We start from the raw sequence: 10,083 nt of genomic DNA on the forward strand, positions 1-10,083 counted from the left end.
TGGCTGAGAGAACTTTTGATGAGGACTCGTCTACTCAGGTAGTGTGGGCTGAGGTTAGAAACAGGAGAGGAGAGGTCACACTGCTTGGAGTATTTTATAGGCCTCCGCAGAGTTCCAGGGAGGTGACAGAGAGGATTAGCAAAATGATTCTTGGTAGGAGTGAAAGGAACAGGATGGTGATTATGGGGGACTATAACTTCCCCAACATTGATTGGAAATGCTATAACTCCAGTACATCGAATGGATTAGTTTTTGTCCAATGTGTAAAGGAGGGTTTCCTGACACAGTATGTCGAAGGGCCGACAAGATGGGAAGCCACAATGGATCTGGTGCTTGGTAATGAACCAGGCCAAGTGTTTGATTTAGTTGCAGATAAGCACTTTGGACAGAGTGACCATAATTCAGTTACGTTTAGTTTGGTGATGGAAAGGGACATGTACATGCCACAGGTCAAGAGTTATTGATGGGGCAAGGGCTATTATAATGCGATTAGGCAGGAATTAGGATGCATAGAATGGGGTAGCAAAATGCAGGGATGCAGACAATGGAAATGTGGAGCTGGTTTAAGGAACAGATATTGCGTGTCCTTGATAGGTATGTCACTGTCAGGCAGGGAGGAAGTGGTAAAGTAAGGGAACCGTGGTTTTCAACAGAAATTGCATTTCTTATTACGAAGAAGAAGGAGGCTTATGTGTTGATGAGCTGAAAATGTGTTGCTGGAAAAGCGCAGCAGGTCAGGCAGCATCCAGGGAACAGGAGAATCGACGTTTCTTCAGGGCTTATGTGTTGATGAGGCAACTTGGTTCAGATGAGGCGATGGAGAGTTACAGGTCAGCTAGCAAGGATTTAAAGAGAGAGTTAAGAAGAACAAAGAGAAGACACAAGCAGTCTTTAGCAAATAGAATAAAGGAGAACCCTAAAGCTTTCTATAGATATGTGAGAAATAAAAGGATGATTAGGGTAGGAATAGGGCCAATCAAAGACAGAAGTGGGAAGCTGAGTGTGGACCCTGTGGAGATCGGAGAGGTGTTAAACGAACATATCTCATCAGTTTTCACTCAGGAAAAGGAGAATATTGTAGAGGAGAAGACTGAGATACGAGACATTAGACTACAAGGTTAGTTACGAACAGGTGCTATCAATTCTAGAAGGAGTGAAAATAGACAAGTTCCCTGGGCCAGATGGGATTTATCCGAGGAAGCTAGGGAGGAGATAGCAGAGCCTTTGGCTTTGATAATTTGAGTTGTCATTGTCTACAGGTTTGGTACCAGAGGACTGGAGGATTGCAAATGTTGTGCCCTTGTCCAAGAAGGGCAGTAGAGATGACCCAGGTAATTATAGATCAGTGAGCCTTACTTCTGTTGTGGGAAAGGTTTTGGAAAGGATTCTGAGAGATAGGATTTATAATCATCTAGCAAGCAACAATTTGATTTCAGATCGTCAACATGGTTTCGTCAAGGACAGGTCATGTCTCACAAACCTCATTGAGGTTTTTGAGAATGTGACCAAGCATGTAGATGAGGGTAGGGCAGTTGACGTGGTAAAGATGGACTTCAGTAAAGCCTTTGATAAGGTTCCACATGGTAGGCTGTTGGAGAAAATGCAGAGGCAAGGAATGGAGGATGATTTAGCAGTTTGGATTAGAAACTGGCTTTCTGAAAGAAGGCAGCGAGTGGTGGTTGATGGAAAATATTCAGCCTGGAGTCCGGTTACTAGTGGTGTGCCACAAGGATCTGTTTAAGGACCACTGCTGTTTGTCATTTTTATCAATGACTTGGACTCAGGCATAGGTGGATGGATTTTGCAGATGACACTAAAGTCTGTGGAGTAATGGACAGTTTGGAAGAATGTTACAGGTTGGAGGGGACTTGGATAAACTGCAGAATTGGGCTGAGATGTGGCAAATGGAGTTCAATACAGCTAAATGTGAGGTGATGCACTTTGGGAAGAATAACAGGAAGGCAGAGTACTGGGTCAATGGAAAGATTCTTGGTAGTGTGGATGTGCAGAGGGACCTTGAAGTCCATGTACATAGATCCCTGAAAGTTGCCACCCAGGTGGATAGTGCTGTTAAGAAGGCATACGGTGTGTTAGGTTTCATTGGTAGAGGGATTGAGTTCTGTAGCCGCAATATCATGCTGCAACCATACAACACGCTGGTGCAGCCACACTTGGAATATTGTGCACAGTTCTGGTCCCCATATTTCGGGAAGGATGTGGAAGCATTGGAAAAGGTGCAGAGGAGATTTACCAGGATGTTGCCTCATCTGGTGGGAAGGTCTTATGAGGAAAGGCTGAGAGATGTGAACCTGTTCTGATTGGCAAGAAGAAGGCTAAGAAGGGATTTGATAGAGACATACAGAATTTTCAAAGGATTAGATAGGGAAGACAGTGAAAGTTTTTTTCCTAGGATGATGACATCAGCATGTGCAAGGGGGCATAACTACAAATTGACAGGTGATAGATTTAAGACAGATATCAGGGCAGGTTCTTTACGCAGAGAGTAGTAACGGCGTGGAATGCCCTACCTGCTAATGTAGTCAACTCAGCCACGTTAGGGAGATTTAAACAATCTTTAGATAAGCACATGGATGGTTTTGGGATAGTGTAGGGGGATGAGCTGAGAATAGTTCACAGGTCGGCGCAACATTGAGGGCTGAAGGGCCTGTTCTGCACTATATTGTTCTATGTTCTATTAAGCATGTAAATAGAAGTTAAAACTTGGAGCCATTATAAATGCAAGGAGATCAAATCTGAAGCTAAATATTGAGGTGCATGTTACCTTTAAAATGATAGGCATGGAAAATAGCTTTGCTAGTATGAGATGGAATAAGTCAGAGAATATGAAATTATCTCATGTGAGGGTGTATAGAATCTGTATTGGTGGATATAAGAAATAGAAAAGGGAAAGAAGACACTGGTTGGAGTACTCCATGGGCCCTATTCAGTAGCAATATCATAGGACAGACAGTAAACCAGGAAATAATGAGGACATGTGAAAACAGTAATTAATCATGGGTAACTTTAACCTTCATCTAGATTGGGATAGTTGGATTGGTAAAGGTAGCCATGAGGAAGAATTCATGGTGAGCAACTTCCTGGAACAATATGTTTTGGACCCCCTCGGGGATCAAGTTATTTTTGCTCTGCTGATATGTAATGAGACGGTTTAACAAATGATTTCAAGAGTAAAGGATATCTTAATGTGATAGAATTTAACATTCCGTTTGAATGAGAAACTTGGTTTGGAAACAGATTTACTAATCATAAATAAGATAATAAATTATCAGTAGGGTAGAGTTAGCTGGTTTGGACTGGGAAAGGAGCAGAACGTATGTGTGAAGAACAATGGCAGATATCTAAGAAAATGGTTCATGACTCACAGACAAGATACATCAGAGTGAGGAACAAGGGATTCTTGAGAAGGAAATAAACCAATCATAGTTAAGCAAGCAAGTTAAAGATAGAATTGAAAGAAAAAACATACAAAGTGGCAAACAAAGATGGTAATTCAGGGAATTGGCAAACCTATACCAGCCAACGGAAGATGACCCAGCCAACAAAAAGTGAGAGAATGAAACTGAGTGCAACGTATCATATGATATAAAACTGGACTGTAAGAGGTTCTTTAAATGCATAAAAAGGATGTGTGAGCCCAAGTGAACAAAGGCCCCTGAGAGAATGAGGCTGGGAAGATAGTAATGAGGAACCAGAAAATGGCAGAAGAGTTGAACTTTGCATCAGTCTTCACAGCACTAAATTATCAAGGGATAAAAGTGGAGGAGGAATAAACACAATCATTACCACCAGACAAAATGTATCAGGGAAATTAAGAGGGCTAAAGGCTGATGATTCTCCTGGTTCTGTTGATCAACATGGGCATAGATTCAGCGCTGACAATACATTCAGTGAAGGAAGTTGGAGATGAGAGAGGAGATTTGAATTTGGTCAAAAGCAATATTTGTCCAAGTTTTATGGCCATGCAGTAACATGAAAGTCTCACTCAGGTCACCGACACGTTGATCCCTTTAATTTATTATGCATGCGCAGCTGCACCTATAAATCACCTGCACATTCCCAAGAAAAAAATAATTAGAGGGTGCATCAGATTTTTTCTGAAGTGGAGTGTTGATATAAGTTTTGAATGGGACACACTATGACCAGAAGCTTGAATCTGCAATGTTGAAGATAGCCATTCAGCCCATCATGCCTGCTGGCTCTTTGAAATGTTGTCCCGCAGTCCGGTATTTTCACTCACAGCACTGCCAATTGATTCTATTAGTGCAAGTGTCACAAATAAATAAATAAATTAAAACACGTTAACTAGTCCCTGCTCTAATTTTGTGAAGACAGCACTATATTTGCAGGAATACTGGGTGGTTATTTGTCGATTTTTAAATAAATGACTGATTTTAGGAATTTATGCATGAGCCTACATAGATTACTGCTCCATCAGAGGTATGGGGGTCTTGCAGACAAAATTGATGAGATATATAATTTTTTTAGTTGCCACATCCCTGGATTTTCATGGACAGGCTGAGGTCAGTCCAAGGTTGTTGTCGCACCAGGGAAAAAGGAAAATAAATTAGAGCTAAAATGTCAAAAGCTTTAGGACAAAATATTGAGAGAAATGATCAATATTTCATCTGCTGCTGAACTAAGGAATCAAAACTTGATGTAAACATCCAAAGATGACAATACATCAAGATTGTAACTTCCTATTTCACAGTGGAAAATTTATTTTCAGAAATTAGTAAACCTCTTTCCAACAGGACAATCATAATTGCTCAAAGCAATTGATGCTGATTTAGGTATTGGGATGTAATGATCAGGCCTAAGTTCAAACAGGCTGCATTTCCACTGGAAGAATTGTATCATCTATCACTAGAGGGGGTGGGGATTCTAAGCTTGCAATTACGAGCTCAAATGACTTTGTGGAATTACGAATACAAGTGTTTACTCTTGTAATTAAATACTTGAGAGTCATAGAGATGTACAACATGGAAACACACACCTTTCGATCCAGCTCTTCCATGCTGACCAGATATCCTAAATTAATCTAGTTCCATTTGCCAGCGTTTGGCGCATATCCCTCTGAACCTTTCCTATTCATATCCCCATTCAGATGTCTTTAAAATGTTGTAATTGAACCAGCCGCCACCACTTCCTCAGGCAGCTCATTCCATACACACATCATATGTGCTTTCATGAAATGTGAAGTCATCCACTCTAGTAGGAAAAGAAAGGAAGGTGGATTACTATCTGTCTATAAGTTGAGAAAGGGGAAGGTGCAATGAAACCTCAATGTCTTTGTATACCAGTCACCGAAAGTAATCATGTAGATGCAGCAGATGGTAAAGAAGGCAAATGGTATATTGGCCTTCACAGCGAGGCAACTTGTGTACTGGAACAAGGATATCCTGCTGCAATTATACAGGGCATTGGAGAGGCCTACAGTATTGTGTCCAGTTTTGGTCTCCTTATCTGAGAAAGAATGCTCTTCCGATAGACGGAGTGCAGTGAAGGTTTACCAGACTGATTTCTGGGATGACAGGACTAACATTAGATGATACCTTGAATTGCTTTGGATTATAGTCAGTGGAGTTTAGATTAATTAACAGATTTAGATAGATTAGATGTGGAAAGGCTGTTCACAAAGGAGGGGGAGTTCAGAACCTGGAAAATTAAGGAAATTTTATGATGCCTTCTTTTCCCACTCACATATCAAAACCAATGGTCTCCCCAAGGACTTGTCTTTCTCCCTGCTTGTTTTCATTTACATGATATCACCTTGCAAGTTCATTCAAAATACCAGACCTAGCTCCACATCCATGTCCCTCATGATTTTATAAACCTCTATAAGGTCATCCCTCAGCCTTCATGCTCCAGGGAAAACAGCCCTAGCTGATTCAGCCTCTCCCTGTAGCTCAAACCCTCCAACCTTGGCAACATCCTTGTAAATCTTTTCTGAATCGTTTCAAGTTTCACAACATCCTTCCGAAGGAGGGAGACCAGAATAGCACACAATATTCCAAAACTAGCTTAACCAACGTCCTATACAGCCGCAACATGACCTCCTAACTCCTGTACTCAACTCTCTGACCAATAAAGGAAAGCATTCCAAATGCCTTCTTCACTATCCTATCTACCTGTGACTCTACTTTCAAGTAACGATGAACACAGACTTGGCCAGTCGTAACTGTCCTTGAGTATCAACCTTGGGGATCAAGGGGTAGGACTTTAGGAAATATCTTCCCCTCCCATATTAAAAGGGAAGGGTGGGAGGCAGGAAGTGTTGTGGTGATTTAGCTAATTCACCCATTTTGCTGCAGCTATTTTCTGAGTAGCAATGGATTGAAGCACAAAGTCTGTATGGATCTGTTTTCCACATTGAGTCATAGAGACATAGAGATGTACAGCACAGAAACAGACCCTTCGTTCCAACTTATCCATGCCAACCAAATTATCCTAACCTAATCTAGTCCTTTTTGCCAGCAGTTGGCCCATATCCCGCTAAACCCTTCCTATCCATATATGCATCCATATTCCTTTTAAATGCTGTAATTGTACCAGCTTCCACCACTTCCTCTGGCAGCTCATTCAATACATATACCACACTCTGCGTGAAAAAGTTGCCCCTTAGGTCTCTTTTATATCTTTCCCCCTCACCCTAAACCTAAGCTCTCTAGTTCTGGACTCCCCCACCCCAGGAGAAAGACCATGTCTATTTATCCTATCCATGCCTCTCATGATTTTATAACCTCTATAGGGTCACCCCTCAGCCTCTGACACTCCAGGGAAAACAGCCCTAGCCTATTCAACCTCTTCCTATCTCTCAAATCCTCCTACTCTGGCTACATCCCTGTAAGCCTTTTCTGAACCCTCTCAGGTTTCACAACATCCTTTCAACAGGAAGGAAACCAGAATTGCGTGCAATGTTCTAAACATGGCCTAACCAATGTCCTGTACAGCCACAACATGACTTCCCAATTCCTATATTAAATACTCTGACCAAATGCCTTCTTCACTATCCTATCTACCTGCGACTCAACTTTCAAGGAACTATAGACCTGCATTCCAAGGTCTCCTTGTTCAGCAACACTGCCAAGGACCTTCACCATTAAGTGTATAAGTACTGCTCTGATTTGCTTTTCCACCTCACATCTATCTAAATTAAACTCCAGCAGCCACTCCTCAGCCCATTGGCCCATATGATCAAGATTCCATTGTACTCTGAGGTAACCTTCTTCACTGTCCCCTACACCTCCAATTTTGGTGTCCTATGCAAATTTACTAACTATACTTCCTATGTTCATATCCAAATCATTTAGATGTATTTTTGCATTTGCTTATGGATAATTTATGAATAAGGTATAAGGTATACTTGCAAAATTAAAAAGTCAAAAAATCTTTTGGCTGCCTCAACGTTTACACAGTTACTATATTAGCTTCCTGGAGATTCACCTTCCCCATTTCAGGAACCAACAGATTTTTTATGGTGCTGCAAGTATTTTCATTTTCAAATATGCAAACATTTACACGAGATAAATAACTTCACTCAGAAAACATCACTTGGATTTTGACTGAAATATCAATTTGAAAAAATGTTACTCATTTGTCAGAGACGTGTTCACTCACCTCCAACCTTTAGCTTATTTTCGTGAAGTTGATGAACTGTTCAACCTCCTCGTGGGAGCCACCTCACCTCCCCCCTCACCCCAACCCCCACCTCCATCCAAGGCCCCAAAGGATCCTTCCACATCCAGCAGAGAATTTCCTGCACATCCAGACACCTCACCTACTGTGTCCGTTGCTCTCCTCTACTCTGGGGAACAGGACACCAACTTGTGGATTATTTCAAAGAAAATCTCTGGGACACACGCACAACCCCACAGCCCTTGTGGCTGACCACTTCAACTCCCCCTCTCACTGCACCAAGGACATGCAGGTCCTGGGTGCCCTCCACCACCAATCCTAGCCACCCGACGCCAGGAGGTAGAACGCCTCATCACCGCCTTGGGACCCTCCAACTACACAGGATCAATGTGGATTTTACCAGTTTCCTCATCTCCCCTCCCCCCCCCACCTTATCCCAGATCCAACCCTCCAACGCGGCCCTGCCCTCTTGAACTGTCCTACCTGTCCATCTTCCTTCCCACCTATCCGCTCCAGGAGAAAGTGAGGATTGCAGATGCTGGAGATTAGAGTCGAAAAGTGTGGTGCTGGAAAAACACAGCCATCAAATGAAGAGCTTATGCTTGAAACATCAAACTTCCTGGCCCTCGGAAGCTGCCTGACCAGCTGTGCTTTTCCAGTGCCACACTCTTTGAACCATGGCTGATTCACCGAACCTGCACATTGTTGGGCTGCGGGAGGAAACTGGAGTACCCAGAGGAAACCCACACAGACACGGGGAGAATGTGTAAACTCCACACAGACAGTCACCCGAGGCTGGGATTGAACCTTGAACCCTGGTGCTGTGAGACAGCAGTGCTAACCACTGAGCCACTGTACCACCTGAATTATAATCAGGTAATGTTTCTCTAAATTTTCTCATAATTGCCATTTTTAATTGATGAAAATGTGTAGCTTCTTCAGGGATGCTTGTTTATTTGTGATTCTTTGAGAAGTTTTCAACATATACTTTCATATTCTTGCTGTCTTGCAGTCAGTTCTGATTTTGACAGAGTTTTATGGGTGGCTTGGAATTATGTTGTATTTGCCTGTTGGAGAGAATACTTCCCCTGCTTCATTGCTCCTTTACCAGATGGTGTTTAATTCTCTAATCCCTGACCATAGAGCAGATGCCTTTCAAGGACCCCAACTGCACAGTTTCAGCCTCAGCGATGAGTTGCTGCAGATCCTGTTAAGTGGCTTTTCTCGCTGGGATACACAGCACTTCCGGACTCTGGGCTTGATTCCGAGCTCCAGGTCCTCTTTCCTAGCCTTGTCTATGTTGTTTATCCCAACGTAGACCACAACAACTGGACCCTACCCCTCCCTCTCCAATGTCCTTCCAAGCCAGTCAGAGTTGTCCCGCACCCTGGCACTGGGCAGGCAACATACCAGGCAGGACTCTCGATCCTGTTTACAAAGGATACCATCAAATATAGAATCCCCTAAAACTACCACTTACCTTTTTGCTCTCCCCCTTGTGAATGGCCTCCTGTACCATGGTGCCGGTGGTCAGCTGGCTCACCCTCCCTACAGCCCTTCTCCTCATCCACACGGGGAGCAAGGACCTCGACCCTGTTGGACAAGGTCAGGAGCTGAGGCTGCTCTACCCGAGATCCATCTACCTGCCTCACTTGCAGTCACACCCTGCTGTCTCTGGCCACTGACTGAATTTGTGGTACTTAACCAACCAGGTGTGACTGTCTCCTGAGACACAGTGTCCAGGTAATGCTCTCCCTCCCAGATGTGCCGCAGTGTTTGAAGCTCAGACACTAGCTCATCAATTCTGAGCCTGAGCTTCTCCAATAACCAATACTTGCTGGAGATGTAGTCACTGTAGTTCACAATGGGATCAGCCAGCTCCCCCATCATACAGTTACAGCACATCACCTGCCCAGTCACCTCTACTTAGTTAATCCCTGATCCCACTTCCTGAAATTAAACAGGATTTGGGACTCATCTCTTACTTTCCGATAATTGATCGAAGATTTTCCGCCTTTGTCCAACAGGTGTGTGAACAGTAAACACGCACAGTAACAGCTCCTCGCTGGAAATATTTACTTTCCCTTTGTTCGATGATGCTCAGACACACAGTACAGGACCGCCCCCGCCTGGCGGGTGACGGTACCGCGGCCCAATATCATTCAATAACAATTACATCCAGCAGATGGCACTGTCACACAATCTTGGGGATGCCAGAAATCTGAAATAAAACCAGGAATGCTGCAAATCCTCAGCAGGTCAGGCAGCGTCTGTGCACAGAGAATCGGAGTTAACAGGTAGTTAAACGTTGGGATAATGCATATCCCTAAAGAGATTGGATTCAATGTAATTCCCCTCCCCAACGATACAAGGAGCTCAGTGAAGGATGCTATGTAAATGCAGTTTTGTTACACCTTTTGGTGTTTG

Source organism: Chiloscyllium plagiosum, unplaced genomic scaffold (assembly GCF_037043375.1).
Source record: "Chiloscyllium plagiosum isolate Xiang-an unplaced genomic scaffold, Cpla_swu_hap1 HiC_scaffold_35, whole genome shotgun sequence".
Taxonomy (NCBI): domain Eukaryota; kingdom Metazoa; phylum Chordata; class Chondrichthyes; order Orectolobiformes; family Hemiscylliidae; genus Chiloscyllium; species Chiloscyllium plagiosum.